Source organism: Mauremys mutica, chromosome 16 (genome assembly GCF_020497125.1).
Source record: "Mauremys mutica isolate MM-2020 ecotype Southern chromosome 16, ASM2049712v1, whole genome shotgun sequence".
In the NCBI taxonomy this organism is placed as follows: domain Eukaryota; kingdom Metazoa; phylum Chordata; order Testudines; family Geoemydidae; genus Mauremys; species Mauremys mutica.
The window spans coordinates 23,566,248-23,588,617 of record NC_059087.1 but is presented as its reverse complement, the minus strand read 5'-3'; the positions used below and the strand labels follow the sequence as shown (position 1 = coordinate 23,588,617).

The 22,370-nt window shown below is 45.4% G+C and overlaps 1 protein-coding gene across 1 annotated transcript in view; it reads left to right on the top strand.

Moving 5' to 3' along the window:
• The window catches only part of CCDC60 (coiled-coil domain containing 60), a 143,731-nt gene that overhangs the window by 16,777 nt on the left and 104,584 nt on the right, over positions 1-22,370 (top strand). The gene's annotated exons all lie outside the window — the stretch shown is intronic.

The window sequence follows — 22,370 nt, the reverse complement described above, 5'->3', positions numbered from 1 at the left end:
CTTAGTCATCTCTTCTATGCTGAACATCCATCTTTTTAATCTTTGTATAGAAGCTATTCCATACCCCAATCTTTTTTGTTGCCCTTCTCTGAAATTTTTCCAATTCTAATATCTTTTGAGATGGGATGACCAGAACTGCACAAGTATTCAAGGTGTGAGGATCCCATGGATTTTCTGTTTTATCTATCCCTTTCCCAATGATTACTAACATTGTTAGATTTTTTTGAAAGAAAAAGCTGGGAAGCGGGGGCCAGCACATCCCTCGGCCCACGCTGCTTCCCGCAGCCCCCATTGGCCTGCCATGGTGAACCGCAGCCAGTGGGAGTTGCGATCGGCCGAACCTGCGGACGATGCAGGTAAACAAACTGGCCCAGCCCACTAGCGGCTTTCCCTGAAGTGCCGCGTGCCAAAAGTTGCCAATCCCTGACTTAGTCAAAGACTTTCTGAAAGTCCAAGTACACTATATCCTCTGGATCACCCTTGTCCCTATGCTTGTTGACTCCCTCCGAGAATTCTAATAGATTGGTGAGGCATGACTTCCTTTTACCAAAGCCATGTTGACTCTTCCTCAGGCCAAGAAACATTTGTCAAGGCAATTCCTCACTCTGTTCTCTTCCTGCAATTACAAAATGATTTGGTTAAAACTGGTTGAAGCGAAATACATTGCCATTTAGCACATGGATATGGCCTCAGATATTGTGTGTGTATGTACACATAAGAGCGCAAAAACGATTTTCTAGCTGAATTCAATGCCACCTAATATCATCATAGCTTGAAATGTACGGTGAATAATTGGAATCTTTCTTTTGTGACTGCCAGGGCTTTTTAGTAATAGGTGGTAATAGCATGATCTGGGGGAGAATTGTTAATGCAATAAGCCTGTAACAGAAGAACATTGTGAAAATAAAACAGTTGGTGAAGACAACACATCTCTATTATTGCTGGAGAGCTGCAAGCTCTAATGTGCCCACTGCAATGCAGCCGGCCTAGCATGCTCTGCACTTCTCATTTATGCTTGTTTGGCTGGTGCAATCTGTGACATGGTTGAACAACAACTTATTGACTTGAGTCACTATGGTTGGTGAGCTACTGTTGTTCCATAGTCCATGGTTGAATGGAAATCTTACTGCTCCACTCTCCAGCTATCTTACATCCAAGAATCTTCCAATACTTCAGACAGAATTGCTCATGGTGATTATTTAGGATTGAGCACATAGTTGCCTTTTATAGCATAGATTTTTCTGTATTGCTCTAACTATGCAAATTAACATGCTTATAACTGACCCCATAGGACACTTGGGGCCAGATCCTACTCCCACTGACTTCAGTGGAGCCAGGATTTCACCTGTAGTGGGTGCATTTCCTCTGCAGGGGTAGCCTAATGTTCATAGGGATTGACACTATGCTTTCCTGGTGCTCTTTTAAAAAGAATGGACCTGATTTTAAAAGTGCACCGAGATGAGTAGCTCCTTATTGTATATAGTGCAGGGTATGTGCAGAAGGGTGCCACTGGGTATACTCAGCTGGGTGCGTGTGCACTCATAAAGTCATAGGTGTGTGCAGACATAGGCATGTAGGCTTGTCCTGTGTAACTAATATACTTTAGTTGCCCATTAGCCAGCGGGTGCTTGTTAAGTGTACAACTGCTCAGTTTACAAATGTTGTTCACCAACGGGCCTTAGTTATAAAACTGCTCTTTTCTCTTTTCTGCTTTTAAAAAAAAAAAGGGGGGGAGGGGGTTCAGTGTAGAAGTGCTGTGATTGTGAAGACACGCAGCTGTTCACTCGGGAACTGGGAAACAGGAAAGCTATGGTTAGGGACCTTAACTATGTCGCCTTCTTTGCATGTCTTAGGATTCTGATAAACAAACCTGACCTCAGCTGAGGTCAATGGAGTCGTTCAGACCTACCGGTACTGATGGCAGTAGTGAACCGGGGCCACAGTCTTAAAATTCATGGGACCTGATTCTCCATTGCCTTTCACCTTGTGTAGTCACACTAGTGCAAAGTGAGTGAGAAATGCTACCAAATTAGAGTGGAAGCATTTTACATTCACACTTCACTAGAATCAGGGACACCAGGCAATGGAGAGTCAGACCTATGATGCAATAAGGTATATCTGTGCTATTGCTGTGTATTATTTGGCAAATACTATATGTTTAAACCTTTGGAAATCCCAGTCTTTAGAGGAGCTTAAGGGAGCTGAGTGCCCAAAGTTGATTTACATTTCAGCGAGAGATGGGCATTGAGCTGGCTGGTCCCCTTTGAAATCGCCAGCATTCAAATCTATGGTCAAAAGGACATACATTCATAACAGCTTGTAACCTTAGGCATGGGGGAAGCAAGACCTTTGCTCACCCAAGTTCAGGCATGAGCAGGTGTGTGCATGATTTTGAAGGTCTGGCTCTGTTGCATTCTATAAGTGTCGAGAGCAGAGTTAAGGTTGTAAGTTCATGTTTTCTAACCTTTGAGCACATAACTGCTTAATGTTAAATGGATACAGTATTTGGTAATATGATCTGTACTGATTAAATACTGATGTGATCAGGATTAAATCCTGTTTGAATACACTTTGTACAAATGACGTAATTTATCGCAGGATCTCCTCGTTCATTGTTTGGGCCATTGTTTTAATATTATTTCTCTACATAGTAAGCCATCAACGTTCTCAATAGTGGAAAAAGAACACTTTAAAATAAGTAAATGCTAAAGAAGCAGCCACTTGCCATACTCCTCATCTCTGCATTGAAGGGGTTATCATCCTATATTCAATACAACCTCAAATACAGAGATAAAATGACCTCTGTATTTTGGCATTGGTGTGACCACTGCTGGAATACTGCGTCCAGTTCTGGTGTCAACAATTGAAGGATGTTGATAAACTGTAGAGGGTTCAGAGAAGAGCCATGACAATGATTAAATGATTCGAAAACCTGCCTTGTAGTGATGGATTGGGCTCCTTGAGTTTATTTATTTTAACAAACAAGATTAAGAGGTGACTCAATTACAGTCCAGTACCTACATGAGGAACAATATTTAATAATAGGCTTCAGAGTAGTAGCTTAATCAGGCGCTCTTCAATCTAGCAGACAAAGGTATAAGATCGAATGGCTGTAAATTTAAGCTAGACCAATTCAGACTGGAAATAAGGTGTTAATTGTTAACAGTAAGGATGATTTACCAACGGTCATGGTGGAGTCTCCATCACGGGCATATTTTTATTTTAAATCAAGAGTGGATGTTTTCCTAACAGATCAGCTCTAGCTCAAATAGAAACTATTTTGGGAAATGTTCCATGGCCCATGTTATACAGGTTAGACTAGATGATCACAAAAGTCCCTTCAGGCCTTGGAATCTATGTTGCATGTTTGGGGTACGAGAGGCTTTGAGGTAGTTTTTATGCCTGTAGTCACACTTCCATTCTTTTTTTCTTCTGCGATCACATCTGATTTACCATGTATGTTTTTAAAGAGCTTCAAAGTTGATGTTGGGGGCGTAAATAATGGAGTGAAATGTAGGGCCATTTAACACAGCACTTCACAAGCTAAAGAACTGGCTGATTTTTAAAGTATCTTTATTTACACTTATTCACGTATATCTGTAAACACACACACACACACACACACACACACACACACACACACACACACACAGTATAGATAGGTAGGTAGACAGATAGATGTCTACCTAAGTGTGAAATGTAATATTTTTTTTCTTCTCTTTGGAAAAGTTTCTACAAGGTGTGGAAGCAGCAGGAACTTGGTGATAATGCAATCTGACTAAATCTCAGCTTCTCCGGGCCTGCAAGGAATGGTGTTAATGAGAGAGATCTTTAATGAGTTTCCCTCTACAATTCAATTATTCTAACAAGCTGATATTGCAGTCGAGAATGCAGCTTCAATATTGCACTTCAGGAAGCTTTGACAGGTTCTGGAGGAATCTTTTGGAAGTGTGTCAGGAATTTATAATCAGGTGCTTTGAAAAGGACCCCGTCTTGCAGGTGCTGAAAGTGGTGCCATGTAAATGTACAACTCTGGGATCATCGCACGTTGCAGGTTGCTGTTCCCTAATACGGTGGTTGGTGGCTTTTCCTAAGGAAAGCTTTGGCTTTTTCCCCCACCTCCTTTCTTTGTTCTAACCTGCCCGGATCAATTATGTGGAACCTGTAGCTCTATTTGGATTTGAAATGGAGGCAGTGTTCGACACTGAAAGATCATTGAGTAATATGCCTTAACCCAATGCTGTACAGAATTTCTCAAGGAGTAAGATGGCACCAAAGACAGATTTTTCTGAAACCCTTGAGCTTTGCAAGCCTGTGTGTTGCTCTGAAAAAGGAAGGGGGAAAAGACATCATCTCCAGGGACTGTAGAATGTGGGGTTCGTATATTCCAGTGTCGCTAGACAGAGCTTTCCCTGATCGGGCCCTGAATACCACAGCTTAGGAGAGTTTTTTTATTTTTGTTGATTTCCTTTTTCTTTTAAAAAGGCAGATTCTGCTACAACACTGCACGTGTGGCGCTGTCCAGTGCAGAGCGCGCACAGGAAACAAAGAGCTGTGGGGAGGGGGCTACATAGAACAATGAGACTCTTTGCACATGCTGGGCCCAGTTCTGCAGCTTTTACTCACATGGAGTAGTACATACTTCCCTAAGTAGTCCCACTGGACTCAATATGACCAAGGGCTGCAGAAGTGGGTACGTGTGATGCTCCAAGACCAATGCTATTTATTCTTTATTTCTATTCCTGGAGCACCCAGAAGCCCTGCATCAACGCTGCATTTCTATTTTGGAAAGAGAGTTGGTTTGGAAAGTAATCTTCCCAGGGTACTTGACCGAATCTTCAATGATCTCTGAGGTAAACTGTGTTCAAAAGCTCCCCTCACTGGACTCTAACTAAAAGAAAACCCTTTGGTCTAGTAACATTCCCCCAAGCATGGTGGGTGTATCTTCTTGCCTTAATGCCTCTCTAGGCCAGTGGGACCCCATCCTGCTGAGACCCAGAACCACTCTATCAGTAAACAGTGTGAGAGCCTCAAGGCAAAGGCAGTGCATTCCTTGCACTCTTCAATCTTCATTATAACCACTTCTCGTGGGATACTCAAGCCCATGAGAGGCGCCTGGGTCTTCAGTACAATGCACGGGGAGAGTTAGGCACCTAAAAGTGGGTCTTGAAGCCAGCAAGCTGAGCAGAGACTGCCGAGCTAGCCAGGAGTAAAACACTCAGGAGGGGAGCAAACAGAGGAGAAGAGCTTTGGTGCCTGTGCAGCTGGCGGATGGGACAGAGATTGGCACCTCCCTCCACTCAGGATCTTCAGCTATGGACCCTCTCCCGGAGCTGGGCACCTAAGCCCTAGTGGACTCCTCTTAAGTAGTCAATGCAGTGGAGACCATGCTTGTGTGTGTTTCCTGCTCGTGCTTTATGCCTTTTTATTTATTTATTTATTTATTTTTTACCTGTGTCCTGAGTCCCCCTGCAGTCTTCTGTGCAGGTCCGCCCTGCTGCCGCCCCGACTCCATCAGTTGCCTGCCTCCGGCCTTGGTCTGGCGGGTATCAGGTGGCTCAGAGCGTGCCCATGGTGTGGGGCCTACGGGTGAGAGAGGCTTTTCCCCACCTTGTTTGAGAATCCTGCTTTAGGGCTTCAACTTGAGCTAGGGCTCTGAGCTGCTGCTCAGCTACAGAGTAGTGTCAGGGCCCGGGTGGCTTGGCAAATGGCAACCAGGAGAGACTTAGCTGCCTGCAGAGTTAGGCAGCAGCTGAGCAGTGGCTTAGATGGTAGACTCAGGTCCCTAAATACCTTTGCGAATCTGGGCCTAAGTGATTGATTTGCCCAAGGTCACTGCAGAAGCCTGGCAGAGCAGGACATCTGAGTCCTATCTCCTGAGTCTCGGCCCACGTCCTAGCCACTGGACCACCCTTCCTCTTCTAATAACTGTGTTCTCCTCCCTGGGCCCTGACCCCCTTAGTTTAGGAAAAGGGGGGAAGGGCCTCTGGCTTCTCCCGTTCATTTGCTTAACACTTCCCAAGCTGCCTTGTGTTAGATGGAGCAAGAGAAGCTCCAGACAAATCCATGGGCTCCTAGGAACAGCAGAGAGCTCCAGAGCCACGGGTGCAGTATTGCCATGGGGGAGCCATGCAGAGAGATGGGGGCAAATGTTCAGGGCCTCACCCTCTCCAGCCTGCCAGTGTTACAGGCTCTCATCACTGTCAAGGCAGAGTTTGGCATTTAGACATCTAACAACCCAGTTCCCCCTACGTATCAGGTTCATAGGCACAGAAATGAACTCAACTGTGCCTGCAGCTATTTGTACATGAAACTTGGCATAGACATGAAAAACTGTCCTTTAACCTCCGGCTTCCCCACCCGGCTTCAGGAATATTTCCAGTACCTTCACTTGGTGAGTAATCCACCCCCTAACAATAATGTGCTGTAAGCCACAATGCACAGAGTTTAAACCTCACACAGCCTATAAATCTCACTGCCGATCTTCCACACCACTTTACAGTAAAGCTACATCACAGCTGTTGTGTAATAAAAACCAAGTGACATCAGCTGTTTTATGGTTACTACATTTTTCAAAAAGGCTTAGGCATAGTTTTATTGATCCCAGCTATAACTCTCTGCTTTCCCCCACGTCTCTTATTGCTGGAGGGGAGAGAGGAGAACTGCAATAGTGAGATTTAGGGGGTGGCAGGAAGCAGTTTGTTTCAGATTGAGTTAGAGGCCCCCATTTTAAAAAAAAGTCTGGCGGTCTGGGCTGTTTAGGGCACCAGGCGTGTGAGAATTTTGGGGATGCTTGTAATCTAAGTAATTGCTCTTTCGGGACAGTGTATTAACAGTCTGAAGGAAGAGAACACCCCTGCTCTGTGAAGGGCCCGTTTTGGAAGCAATTGTTGACTTGTCCTGCCATGGTCTTTGACTGACACGCTGTCCCAAAGAGAGGTTGCTTTATCTCCCGAAGTAAGCATAATGCTCTCCCAGCCGTCTCTTGGAAGGAAGAGTGACACAGCTTCTAAAACCCAAGGTGTCTGTGCTGCAATCTGTTATGACAAGTCGCCAATGAATAAAACATTGTGACCCTTAAAATCAGGAGGCAGAGAAAGGGGAGGGGAAAGAAGAAAAGAGACTAGACTCCATACTGAAATTATGAGCGCGATGTTGACAGAAGCTGCTCAAAGGCTGAAGGATTAGCAGGGCTTTCAGAGCATCTGAAAATACGTGTCGGTGCTCAGTTTGCCGGTTTCTGCATCGGGGATTGTTTGCTAGGTAATGCTTGGCAGCAGGCAGACCATACCACAGCCAATTCCAGTCTGTTTTCTAGCAACATCTAATTAGCCTCCATGGAGATATTCTTCCGAAAGCGCACAAATCTAGCACGGTGTCAAACAAATTGCAATTCGCCTGACATTATGATGCCTCGTATTTTAACGGGGTTGCACTTTTCTGTATTTTGCCTGCATGTTTGCTCCTTCTGTTAAATGACATGGCTGCTCTCCAAGTGAGGCCAATTAAAAACTGCTTGTTACCTGATCACATCAGAATCATCTAAGTTGCTCACATTTCAGCTTTACTATCCTACCCTCTCCTCTCTAATTCAAGCTGGTCTTTGTCCTATGGGATGGGAGTCTGAAGGAGTTGTAGGCAGGGCAGATTCAGGCTTTTTGTCTTTTGGCCACAGTCCTTTTTTCTCAGAGTAGCTTTTGAAAAGCTACAGGGTGAAATCCTACTTTATTGAAGCTAATGGGAGTTTTGCAATTGACTTCAGTGGGGCTAGTATTTCATCTGCAGTGCTTCCTGCTTTCTGGTCAATTTTGGCATCTGTTCCCATATAGCACTGAGGCTGATGCACTTTTATGCTTTGCTGTGCATAACCGGAACATACAGGGTGTCTGGTCTGATTCTCCCCTCGCATCTGCTTTGTCCGTTTCATGGAATTACTGCTGACTTGCATCAGTGTGAGCAAGAGGAGACTTGGGCACATAGTTACTAGCAGCAGAGCACTCAGAATTCCTGTTTATTTAAACACTGCTGTTGCAAAAGGGGCAGTAGATAATATCTTTGACTCCGGTCCCAGTCATGACTAATCCCTTCGCTATGTACTGTTAAAGCATTAATCATGATGAGCTCATTGGGCATTAAGGTGACTTCAAAAGTACCATTGCAGGCAGAGAAGCAATGAAAAGAGTAACCTCTCTTCTGATTCATTCATTAACCTCAGCATTTGGAAGATCCCAGACACATCTCAGGAGTCCTAGTCCAGGTTGTGATGCCAGGGTGAATGAGAGGATGTTCTCATTAACCCAAGTTATGTGGCAAACATCCTACCCAGCCATCCTACATCCTACACAGCCTCCATGGGCTGTGATCTGGATCTGTTTGCTGCAATGGAATCAGGTCCACAGGCACCTTCTCACATCTGTTCCTATAGAGCTGAAAGCGCGCTAGCGATGCTGATAAGTGCTAGCGCTGTGTTTTATCGGATGCAGAGGTTGCCAATCCAATTTGCGGCAGCCTCATCAGCAGTGTGCAGGGCCCCCAGGCCACCATCACATCTGGTGAGAGGGCAGTTGTTAGCGATGTGTGACGTTGTCTGTCTGCCTTTGGCCACAACCGCAGGGTGGTGTCAGGCTGTCTGGAGTGGCTCACAAACATGGGTGCCAACCTCAGGGAAGTGTTACAAACCGGGGCACAAGCCCCAAACTGGTTTGTGTGTTCTACAGTTAGATGTCACCAACCAACTAACAACAAGTGAACGCCTAAAACCCTATAAAAGCAACAAAGAATCCTGTGGCACCTATAGACTAACAGACGTTTTGCAGCATGAGCTTTCGTGGGTGAATACCCACTTCTTCAGATGCAAGTGGGTATTCACTTGCCACAGGATTCTTTGTTGCTTTTACAGATCCAGACTAACACGGCTACCCCTCTGATACCTAAAACCCTATAACAGCCTTAACACGGAATGACAGACAGGCGTGCCCAAAGGTATTATCGCCACCCAGGCAAGCCTGCCTTTGTTCTCCAGGAGATGGTTTTTAAAAGAGGTGACTCCAGCTGGAGTGGGCTCCGCCTTCACCTTGACCTAGGACGGATGGTCCTGTGGTGAAGGGCAATGGCCTGAGATTTAGGGGACCTGGAGTCAGCTCCTGAAGCTGATACATATTCACAGAGGCTGATTCTCTGTAGCTCTGCGCGTCGTGCAGTCATCTGTACCAGTGCAAAGAATTTTACAGGCACGTTGCACAGATGCAAATGACCACCCAAGCTGCAGGGCAATGGAAAATTAGCCCCCTGTGAGTGACTTTGGGCAATTTCGTGCCCATTTCTCTGTGCCTCAGTTTCCCAGCTGTTCAATGTGAAAAATAACACTTATAGCTGGTCAGAAAATGGCTTCTGTTTTCCATTAACAATTTAGATGTTTGGCTGGGGTGGATGGGGGACAATTACCAGAAAACCAAAAATGTTTGCCAAAAAACAATCAAAACTCTAAATCATGTGGCAAAGAGCTACTAAAAAGTCATTTGGTTTTTCAGTTGAGGGGGAGAGATGGGCAGGTGTGGGGGTTTTTTTTTCCTGACCAGCTCTGTGTTTTGTTCATACTTAACAGCTGGAAGACTGGGTCTCAGAAACTAAATGCCAGGAAAACTGAATTTTTGAGGGAAAACAGTCATTTCTCCACAAAATTCTTTTAGCTAAAAACCCACCATTCTGTCAGACAACGTTTTTTGATGGAAAAGTTTCAAGCCTCCTAGGGGGCAGCTGTGTAGATGGTTTCATTAAAGCATGGGAGGTGCTCGGACTATGGTGGTTGGTTCCATAGAAATGCCTGCAAAATAAACACACACTTGCTATGTAACCAAGAACAGTATTAACAGCATTCAGAATGGCGCTTAAATCATTCTGTCCTCCCTCACCTCTCCAGCTGGCAGACAGCTGAGCTGGCAGGCAGACTGAATCCAGACAAGGGGAGATTTCATTTTAGGACCAGAATGGTTTTAGTGAAAACAGATTTTGAAGTGAAGGCTACCTTGCTCGGACTGTCATTAGAAATCGCCCCGCACTCCATCCTGGTCTGAAGAAACCAGAGCTGGATTGGATAGTCAAGGATATGAAAAGCATCGACGTGCGGGTGGTTGTTCCCACAAACCACAGCTCTTCACTGGGGAAACTCTTAACTCAGTTTGGCTTTGACCTTGGCTTTCCCACCATGACAAGAGACTTGTTGCTGCTCTCTGCTGGAGGACCCATGAAAACCTGTGGCTCGGGTTTTTGGGATGCTGCCCTTCACATTCGTTCACTACTTCAGCACAGCTAAAAACTCAGTCCTCTGGTCACAGATGAAAATGAGTGACTGCAAGGATATCGTGTCCCAGGGCCTAATGAGAGACTCTTCTAACAGGCAGCTTCTCTTCCCCCGGCTTCATTATCCCTCCCAGTTTACCTCAAAAAGAACTATTATTTGTGAAGTCTGTAGCATCTAGTGCTCATCACTTTCCTGATGAAATTTAAATAAACTGCAGGACCTGGTATAACTCATTAGAACCTCTATAAAATAACATCTATTTCCACAGATGGGAAGCTGGTTTCCCTTTTTATTGCTGCTTTAGTTAATTAGTTAGCTCAGAGGTTGCATTTATATTGCTGGCTTTGTGAAAGATCCCTTTAACTACTTTTCATATACTTTTATGAAGTCGGCCACTGAAATGTGCAGATTTATTTTTATGGTGACAGGCTTAGAGGGTTGCTGGGAGCTGCTTGCCAGATGTTGGGATCATAAAATAATGTTTGGCTTGTCTGTTTGGGAGGAAGACAGAAGGTGAACAAATGCAAGAGACGAGTCCCAAGCTACGGGGGCTGGGAGGTTGCATCTTGACAGATTGAAAAGTTTCTGAAGAAGCTGTTTCCTTCATGTGGTGTGAAAAGTGCCTGTTCTTTCTTCAGCTTCTTGCGCAATTGACTTTGCTCCACATTCTACGCAGTGGCCTACTCATTGAATGCCAATCCCATGTGGAGTCTGTGCGACTACTGCCCTCTCCTCCTTCAGATCTCACAAGACCCACCTCTAGGGGATGACTATATAAGAAATCAGCCATTCAAAGAGGGCTAGGTTGATGGACAGATAAGGGCTGGCATTTACTTATCCATTGCCACTACTGCACATCTATAAAGGCCCAGGGAATTGAAACAATTTACCCAAGGTCCCGCAGGGCTTAGATTCTCCGTTGCTCTGTGCCTTTTGGTATAATTTGCCCCCATCACATACCTTTGCAAAAGTTTAAATGTATATGTATTTTTTGATGCTTTGGGGACTCACCCAGACGCATAAGGAGTTGTCACCACCTCCTGGGTAGCCCTGGGCACTTTTCTGCTATGCAGCTTTGGCTAGACAGCCTGCTCACAGCACGGTGACTTTAGCCTTGTTTCCCCCATACTCCTTGCAGGGTGACACCAACAACCCTGAGTTCCCCCCAGCAAGGGCGGCTCCAGGCACCAGCACACCAAGCGCATGCCGGGGGCGGCCTGACAGTCGCCATGAGGGCTGCAGTCAGGCTGCCTTTGGCGGCATGCCTGAAGGAGGTCCGGCAGTTGTGGCAGCGGGTACACCAAAGGCCCGGGACTGGCGGACCTCCCGCAGGCGTGCTGCCGAAAGCCACCTGCCTGCCATGCTTGGGGTGGCAAAATACATAGAGCCGCCCCTGCTCCCCAGAACCACCTCCCCTGCAGTGCTCAGCCCCCCTCACTACAGCACTAACCAAATCTTCCCAAGTTCACTGCTCCTCTAAAGATAGAGGTGTCAGGCTGTCTGGAGTGGCTCATGACTGAGTGCCAACCACAGGGCAGACTGCTAAGAAGCTGGGCACAAACGCCAAACCGGTTGTGTGCTCTATACTTAGATTTCCCCAACCAAGTATCAAGTGTGAACCCCTCAAGCACTGTAACAGCTTTAACATGGAGCCAGAGACTGTCCCCTTGGGCACTCTGGCCAATATTGCCACCCAGGCACGCTTGTCTTTGTAATTAGATGGTGCCTTGCACCAAAAATCACTAATACTCAGTTTACTCCAAGTCCCAAAGGACCAGTCACTTACCCCAGGTCAGTTGTACCTCAGATCTCACACCCAAGACACTTGTCGTCAGTCCTATAAGTAGGGCCCTACCAAATTCACAGCCCTGAAAAACAGGTCACGGACTATGAAATCTGATCTTTTGTGTGCTTTTTACCCTATACTATACAGACTTCATGGGGGAGACCAGCATTTCTCAAATTGGGGGGCCAAGCCCAAAAGGGTGTTGCGGGGGGGGTCACAAGGTTATTTGTGGGGGTTGCAGTATTGCCACCCTTACTTCTGCACTGCTTTCAGAGCTCGGTGGCTGGAGAGCAGCGACTGTTGGCCGGGCATCTAGCTCTGAAGGCAGCGCCCCACCAGCAGCAGTGCAGAAGTAAGGATGGCAATACCATACCATGCTACCATTTCTTCTGCACTGCTGCCTTCAGAGCTGGGCAGCTGGACAGTGACGGCTGCTGACCGAAGGCCCAGCTCTGCAGGCAGCAGCTGCCGTTCTACGGCTGCCCAGCTCTGAAGGCAGTGCCGCCGCCAGCAGCAGCACAGAAGTAAGGGTAGTAGTCCTGCAATCCCCCTACAGTAACCTGGCCAACCCCCCCCACACACACACACCACTCCTTTTTGGCTCAGGACCCCTACAATTACACCACCATGAAATTTCAGATTTAAATAGCTGAAATCATGAAATGTTACTATTTTTTTAAATTCTATGACCGTGAAATTGACCAAAATGGACTGTGAATTTTGTACAGCCCTACCTATAAGTGTCCCTTTTAAGGACACTAGCTTTTTGCTCCTGAGGACAGCCAATAGGCAGCAGTCTGGTAGAGGTATGGCTTGTACCTCCTCTGTCCCTCAAATCTGTAATAAACCCAGTCCACTCCATCCCAGAAAGTATGAATCTTGAGGCTGTTATTCCCATACCAAACCCTTCCTTATGGCAGCATGAGATTCCACTGTAGCACTGCCTCACCTTGAGACTCTGTTAACAAGGAATATCAATAATGAGCTATGATTATCATTATCACATGGTGATTTTTGCAAAAATCGATGTTCCATCCGAATTCCAAATCATTAGAGGTAGGTTTGTTTTTAAAAGCAATTTTCTGGCATGTTTCTTCTGTAAACAAGAACATAAAACACATTAGGAATAGGAAATAGCCATCTGGACCAACACACTTGCTTAGGTCTGGTTTATTTCAAGCCACATTCCATCTTTTTCACAAGGCTCCTCAATCCGCCCTTTCTGAAACAAATCTAGATGCACAGTTTATAAACAAGACTTCAGTTGCACCAATCAAGAGGTAGCTTCATTCCATGCTTGTTTGTAGAATGTATTATCAAGTTTCTTATGGTAATGCATAGGGACCAACACCGAGCTAGGCTCCGTTGTGGTAGGTGCTGTGTAAACACACTGCAGTAAACAATCCTGGCTCCAAAGCGCTTACAATCTAAATAAATAAGCCAGCCAAAGGGTAGGAAAAAGGGACAGAACGTACAAGCAGAGTGATCACAGTGATGGTGGCCAATGTCATGTTAGTGCCACAATTTTTTTAGGGGGTGGGTAGGGAGGGTTGGTTGGAGGTCTAGCCAAGGCAAAGACGAGGGACTGGAGAGTGGGAGAGAGCAGGTGTGGAGTGAGACCGAGGTGAGGGGACTGTCAGAACGTTTACTCTGCAATCAAAGTGGTGATGGCAGCACATGTGGCACACCCTATCTAGCTTTGACCTACCTAGCTCGAATAATAATCGCAATGAAGCTGGGATAGCATGGCTGGCAGCACAGGCTAGCTGCTCTGCTCAGATACATATCTGGGTGGATTTGTGCAGCTCATTTGCCACAACTTCACTGCTATTGTTGTTTGAGCTAGCGAGAGCAAGGCTAGCTGGGGTATGTCCACATGTGCTGCTGTCACTGCTCTGATTGAAGTGTAGACATGCCCTTTGAGACGATGGACAGTACTTTGCTGAAGTTCCCCATTTACTCTGTTTTCCTTTAACCAGAGTGAACAAATGATCTGACAATTAGACACAGGCCCTTCTGGCTCATCACTCCGAATAGAGGAGCAATCCTTACTTATTCTGGTCCCCCTCTAACTTCAACTTTTCTTGCAGTGTTGGGCTTGGAGGGCCTCTTCAGGTCCAGATAGGGCTCAGAACCTCTGTCGGAGACTCCCTCTCATTTTCCCGTCTGATTATTCTGCAGACTCAGGGATGCAACCTGACCTGGAAGAATAACATCAAATGAGTTTGCTGCTCTTTTTCCATGAGATGGTCCCCCAGGTCCCTTCATTATGGAATGGTTCAAGAGGCAATTACTGACAATGCTTCAACGTGGTGAAGTCCACTTCTCAGGATAAATTCCAAATGGATGTCTTGTCCTTTTATTATTATTATTATTATTATTTTATTTATTTTTAGTGTTTCTGGTGTGCATGATACTTTCTAGACTAGTATGAGAAGAAAGGGGAACATTTTCAAGTGTTTAAATCTCATTGAAAGACAATGGGATTTAGGCTCATAAATCTCTTCAGTGCTTTTGAAAACTTTACCCAAAAGGCCTAGTTTTTCATTGCCCTGTATCTTGGGCATTCACTTACACCAATGCAAAGTGGTAATCTGGAAAAAAAAACTTTACCAGATCAGAATCCTAGTGATTTGTACCTATTGTGCCCTCATTTGTTAACCAATAGCCGAGATTCAGGCAACATAGAGGCAGGCTGAAGGTCTCTAAGCCCCAAACAATTCTCAATGGTCACCATCAACTTGAAAATCTCATTTCTGCCTAAAAGTCTTGTCCATCCTAGCTGAGAGTGTCAAAGCTGCCTAAGTGGTGCGGGCATCCAAATCCCTCCCTCTCGAGTTCCGAACAACATTAAAGATCACAGTAGCTGAAAGAAGTTAATGAAGCGGGGGGAAATACTTCCTCTATTTTTTTCCCATTTGTGCATTTGATAGCACTTTGTGTATTCATTTGTGCTGCTTCCCCTGTACGCAGGAGCAGATTTACCATGAAACAAACAGTGTGGTGGCACAGGGCCCCCAATGACAAGGGGGCCCCAAAATACAAGACAAATATGTGACAACCTGAGCCCCAGCTGGCAGCGCAGTTCCCGGCCAATGGGAGCTGTGGAGTCAGCACTCTGGACGGGGGCAGTCTGCAGAGCCACTTCCTTCCGGGGGTGGGGGGGCAACAGGGACATGCCAGCCGCTTCCAGGAGCAAAGCAGCCTGGAGGAAGGGAGGCAGAGCAGGCAGGGAGCCACCTTAGCCCTGCTGCTGGCATGTCTCTGCGTGCCCCTTGTGAAGAGGGGGGGGCAGCAGAGCCTCCCGCTTACTATTCCTCGCCGCCCCCCCCCCCCCCCCCGCCAGACATGCCAGCAGCCGGTCGCTTCCGGAAGTGACGTGGGGCCACCAGCCACCGCATGTAGGCTGCCTGCCTGAGGCCTGCTGCATCGCTGGCCAGGACTCGGGGGCAGGTTGTCAGATATGCCCTGCATTTGGGGGGTGGGGGGGCTGTTGTTGTTGTATGTATTTTAAATAAGTTTTTAGCCCTCATGGTTGGGGTGAAAAGCTTGAAGCGAGTGTATCCTAAAGCTTCAGAAACCAAAAGGTAACTAAAAAGAACACGGCATTTAACGCTTGAGATTTTCAAGACAATTGTGATTTTGGGGGGGGGGGGGGCTGACTCCATGCGTTTTTTTTATGCTTGAGACTGGCAATACTGCTTATTTACCAAATAACTATAGAAAAAGTCATGGTCTGTAGCTCATGTGCACACGGTGTGTTAATGTTCTTACATATTCAAAATGCAAGCTAGTCAAATTTGATGTATAGGGTGAAATCCTGGCCCTCCTGAAGTCAATGGAAAAACTCCAAGGGCTGCTTACTACTTATTTATAGTGCAACCACTTTACACCACTCTAGTCATGCCATTGTGCTGAAAGTGGATATAAATAGACCTTATTCCTGCTTTAAGGGGCCTTTACACTACCCAACTGATATAAAGGGGCCTTTGTGTGAATGAGGTTCAAGCCCATAATTCACATTACGTTTTTTGTTGCCTGCTTTAGGGATCTGATTCAGAGCTTATTGGAGTCAAAAGAAGTCTTTTGATCGGGTCCTGGGGAGTGTAATGTAGCATTAGATTTCTTGTGTGAATATGCACAATCACAAGCGAGCATACTTTATTTCCTACAGTTATTTTTCAACATGTGTTGCACATGTCCTGGGTCTCTGCCATTTCTGCCCTAAACTCCTTCTGAGGAAATTAAATAGGGAAGGGGAATGAACATAGTGGAACCAGATTTGTTTTAAAATTCAGATATTCACAGAGCGTTTTGTGTTCAACCAATTTTCATAGACACGTCCCCTGCAGCCCTACATGGAGGTGTCAGTTAATCCATTCTCACTCCCTCCTCCCCAATTTTGTGGGGTAATACGCATTTGACTCAAATGCCTGAAGATTGACACTTAGGAGAAATATTCCCTCTTTGCTGCTGGATTAGGCTTACTGATTGGGCCAGCTTCCACCATCCCTGCACTATGACTTGAAAGGACACACATTGAAGATAATACTCCATTCAGATTGAGAGGGAGGCACACACCTCTGCAGATGCTATTGCTTCGACCCTTTTGGGTAGGAAAATCAGTTCAATAACTAACATGAGGTGGGGGAGGGGAGCTTTTGCTATTTCTTAACAGAACTCCTCCCATATTAAAATCAAACTTTTTGAAACTACGGAACAGAGCACAATTGTTTTGGACAGGAGGGCAAGAGCACAAATATGCAAATCTTTTTATTTTCTGCACCAGTGATTTTCTATTGGCCTTGTGCTTGATGCCCGATAATGGTGTACACTGGAATGCAACTATTATACATTCAAAATGTCACATTCCGAGACATTTGCTTGAAAGACAAAGGGTAATTTATTAAGAGGTGCCATTTAGATGGAAGGAACTGAAGGAAGAGCGAGTTTCTACAAACCTGCCAAAAGAGGAGACAATACTGGATCATCTGATAGCCAGGAACCAGCTTTGAATTTCTGAGACTGCCCTTGAGGAATAAGAAAATAGAGGCGAAGGACAAAAAAGAAAAAATGAAGTTTTTTTTCCCCCCTTAAATACAGTGGCAATAAGAAACTGAAAAAATTGTGGTAAAAAGACATGACTTCTACTCTGACAACCAAGAAATGATAAGAATGTAATTTGTAAGAGCTGTTAAATTGCCACCAAAATTGTATGTTGGCTGGAGAAATTACAGACAGAAAACCTTCAAAAATATAGTCATCCCTGTCTTTCTCAGAATAACCCCTGAAAATGTGACCGGACAGTGAATAGAGCAGCAGAGAAATGTATCTGAGATCGCATAAAAATGGGTAGTAAAATAATCTAATGCCTGTAGAACAGGTGCTGTGACCAAATTGGAAAGCTCTACTCCTGATTCTTCACATGCCACAGAATAAAAATGTTTGTGCACACTTTGTCTCCAAAAATGTAAAACTGCAAATCCATTGTTTTGTTTCTGAAGAATATATACAGCGCTGCCTTTGAGAAAACAGTGGCATTTCCATACAAATAGACTAAACTGAGTTGCACTCAGTGCTGGGCAAGGGGCTTGAGCATCTTGGAGCTGATTCAATTGTTGTCCGCCCCTCCAGAGGGAATTTTCAAGGCAGAGGGAGTGTTGAGGGACAAACTCAGCAAGAAGTGGTATATACAAGGTGGAGAAAGAAGACTACCTGATCCTTCCTAACATGGGGCCTGAAGCTGTAGACTCTTTTAACGCAGGGAATCTCCCACTGAAATCAGACCTTTTGCCTGGTAAGAAAGAGGCTGCTAGTGCAGAAAGTTGCATGTAAGACTTTAAAGGGCCAGGGTCCCTTCTTCACACCTGGAGTCAGCCTGCAGCATGCGAGGGGAAGTGAAAACAGTGAAAGAAAGAAGAGCAGGAGATTCTGTGGTGGTGGAGGTGGAAAGGAGGAGGCGTGAGGGTGAGAGTGCTTGGGCAGTAAAGACTGGATACAGCACTAACAGCTAAATGATAAAGGCTTCAACTTTACTGATAAAGTTTTGGTTGGTTGGTTTTTGCTGTTAACACAGAGCAAACAAACATGCACTAGCTATCTCGCTATAGGGTGCTTGTAGTGCTTCCTGTGAATTGCCACCTCCTTTTCATGAACTAAGAGACCCACCTAGGGTGACCACCTAGTCTGAATTGGGTGGGACTGTTCTGAAATGCAGAGTTCAAGTCCCGGTCCTAGGCTGAATGACTCCAATACAGAATTTGTCCCAGATTCCCTGTGGTACCAGTCCACACCTGCCCAAGCGAGGCTTGGGGAGGCGCCAGCCTCTTCCCAGTGGCCCACCTCAGCCCCTCCTTGCCACAAGGCCCTGCCCCTGCTCCTTTTCTTCCCTGCGAGGCCTCACTTCCAGCCAGGCTGGAAGCCAAAGCTGGGCCATAAGAGCTGCTGTGGGGAGCCCTGGACCCTCAATGTGCCCTAGATGGTGTGCGCCAGGGACACAGGCTGGGGGCTGCCCTTAGGCACCCCGGCCAGGGCTTGGCAAAGGGCTCTTTGTACAGATTGTGGCTACCCACTGCTCCATAACACATCTAGCAAAGAGTGATTATACCAGGGTTGTCAATTTGTTTTTAGGTACAATTCAAGCCTGTAAGCACTTGAGGCATATCCAGAAAGTCATCTGTTCATCCAATCGTTTGAGGAGAGAGTGGCTGGAGCAAGGGAGCTAAGAAGATAATTTCTGTGCATTCTGAATGGATTGCAGGGAAAAGAGGAGTTCATTATTTCAGTGATAAGATTTGTATACTGTACTATCAGATGTGCTCAAGAGCTTTGGATGGGTGGATTTTCTAATGAAATTGAAATGAAATAAATACTTTGTTCAAGGTTGAGCTTGATAGATTATGGAAGGGGGTGGTATGATCGCGCACAATGGCACATCGCCCATCTGTAACTGCATGTAGCAAATATCTCCAGTGCCTGGAGATGGGACGGTAGAGGGCGAGGGCTCCAAGTTACTACAGTAAATTCTTTCCCTGGTGTCTGGCTGGTGGGTTTTGCCCACATGCTCAGGGTCTAACTGATCGCCATATTTGGGGTCAGGAAGGAATTTTTCCCCCAGGTCAGATTGGCAGAGATCCTGGTGGGTTTTTGCCTTCCTACGGAGCATGGGTCACTTGCTGGTTTGAATTAGAGTAAATGGTGGATTTGCTGTGATTGAAAATCTTTAAATCATGATTTAAAGGACTTCAGTAACTCAGCCAGAGATTAGGAGTCTATTACAGGAGTGGGTGGGTGAGGTTTGGTGGAGTGCGATATGCCGGAGGTCAGACCAGATCATGATGGTCTCTTCTGGCCTTAAATCTGAGTCTATATTAGGAATGTTAACAAGAAGATTGAACATAGGTAAAAATAGATCTTGAAGCATTATTCATTAGAAATCTATTCACGCACACACAACATACACATGCTGCCCAGCTGCCAAAACGAACAGTAAGAGCTCCAGCGTCAGCGCCAGGAGATGAGCTCGGGAACAGTTACTTGCTTTAGTTTTCAGCTGTGTGAAATATGAGATTTGTTCTAATGCAAACAAATCACTAAGACCCATCAAATCTCAATTTTTCAAGGACCAGGATCATTGTATGTATGTAAAATCAAAATTTTAGTCATTAAGGCTGCTCCTAAAACCCAATTTATTTTATTTTTCTTTTTTTTTTTTTGCATGATGATAGATCAGGCCTTTCTGTTTAAGCTAAGTGAGATGTTGCAATCTGTATTAAGAAAATAATGGAAATGAATTATTTCCTTAAGGTTTTTAGTATGTATATACACCTGCTGTTCACAGTGTTGCAAGATGCAGGGTTAGTGGCAAAATGAAATTAACAAGACTCTGTTGTTTGTTGGAACCCTTTAGCCTGCAACAAAGCTTTCAAGTATCACCTCAGATTCCTACTGCTATTGGTGCTTCATCTCAGCTCTGACTCGCCATCTCAGAGTGCTGGTGGCGGTAGCATTTTAATTTATATTTGAGTGAGGACAAAACTAAATATATGAGCACATGAGAGTCGGACACATTAAAACCCAAGAAAATTAAAATGAGAAACCAGAAATGAGGTGCAATCATCCAGAACAGCCCAAGCAGAATGCTAAGAAATGCCTTTAGACACTTCCTACAGTAAGAGTTTTCACTTTGATGTCCTTGAGAGACTGAGACCACAACTGGAAAAGCGGGACAAACTTTTTTTTTTTTCTCACCAGATCACCAAATGTGAAGTCTTAACTGTCTGTGGACAAATGATTGGGGGGTGGGGGGGGAATCCCAACCTTGCTCTGCACACAGATAGAAAAGGCCAGGTCTTGGAAATGGTGCATAAGAAGGAGCAGTATGATTTGAACAAAGCCTGATTGAGGGAGAGGGAAGAGTTAATCTTTGGTATCTAGTTCCAGCTAGTAGGTTTAGTCCTCTCAGTCTTCCAGGAGTCTGATTTCTCTTTTATGTAACCAAAGTGTCATGTCACTTTCAAAACTACTTGCTTACAAAATCAGACCTAAAACTACAGAAGTGTTACAGCACGTTATTACTGAAAATTTGCTTACTTTTCATTTTTACCATATAATTATAAAATAAATCAATTGGAATATAAATACTGTACTTACATTTCAGTGTATCGTGTATATAGAGCAGTATAATGACTTGTTTATCTGTATGAAATTTTAGTTTTGTACTGACTTTGCTAGTGCTTTTTCTGTAGCCTCTTGTAAAACTAAGCAAATAGCTAGATGAGTTGGAAGACCTCTGTATACCCCCAGGAGTACATGTATCCCTTATTGAGAACCACTTCTCCAAGTAGGAGGGTTGGGTAAATTATTTTACAGCATTACCATGAAAGATGGCACCTTGGACTGTGGGCAGCTAGGATACATAACTATTTTTCAAATCTTATTTCTAGCAAAGTTATTTAAAGTAAAAGAAAATAAATGGGAGGGGAGGACTGTAGGCTTTCCCCCCACATTTAAGCATCTCTTTTTAGGAAACAGAACATGTATTTGTAAATAATACCCTCCAAAGTTTTATAGAATTCAAAAGATTGGGAGAGTTTTTAACAAGATACGAACATTCATTTGTGGAAACTCTATACTATAAATAATATGCTATTTTCTGCTGCTATTGTATGTATTGTAGGCCAGAAAAGATATAGTATTAAACTCCTCTTGAATTCTCATTTTCCAGCGGTTAGGGCTTGTTTCTCAAGATTTGCGTGAAGTCTGAAAAGTTGTGCTGAAGAAGCTCACTGACAATATTGTGTGGGTGGTTTGGGAGGTGTATGGGTGTTTGCTTGCTTGCTTGCTGGTGGCTAGAGCTTCCCTGGGGAGGCAGGAGATTTGATTTTCTAATTCTATATAGCTAACAGGCTATGGGCCGAATCCTGCACTAGGTTTGCCATTGTCGCCAATAAACCAGGCGCATGTCTGGTGTTTCTTTGACCAAGGAACCTCTCATCTCTATACTTCACTCTTCCCCTCTATAAAATGGGAATAAAAAGCTCCACATGGAGTATTGTGAATATTAATATCTCCAAAGGACTTTGCATGTCTCTGGATCTTTCATCTAACATTTTCAACCTATTAATCATAATATACTTTCATGATCTCTACAACTGGGGGCCAAAATCATGGGTAATACAAACGTGTGTTCCCCTTACGCCCGGAATCGGTTCAGTTACCCACCAGCATGCGTGATGCTGGTGTGCAGACACAATAGCACATACTGAAATGCCTTTATGCACTTGTTATGGTTTTGGCTGGTTCCCCCTCCCCACCAACACCCCGTTCTGAATCTGTTGATGTTCCAGCTTCAGGCCCCTGTGTGTGCGGAACGTAACTGCCCCCTCGAACATGGCTAATGCAGGGAAGGGGGTGGGTAGCCCTTAAGGGTGCTGACTGCTGTAAGCCATTGAACTGAGCTGGAAACCACTTCAGGCTGGGGGGCAGCAGCACCGTTGGTAACAATCCTCCCGCCTTCCACCAGCCAGGGCCTTGCGACCACTCCTGGGTGCGCCCCACAGGCGGGGGGTGGGGGCTCTGTACCCGCCCCAGCTCCCTGTAAAGCCAGACCCCGCGGGCTGTGGGGCCGGGGCTCGGCACCAGGGGGTCAGAGCTGGGCCGGGTGCAGCTGGGAGTCCCAAGCGAGTTACCAGGCCCCGCCCCACCCCCGCTCCAGCGCCCCCCAGTGGGGCAGGCAGGTCCCGGCTCTGCCCCCCGGCCGGCTGCGGGGGGGGAGCGCTGCAT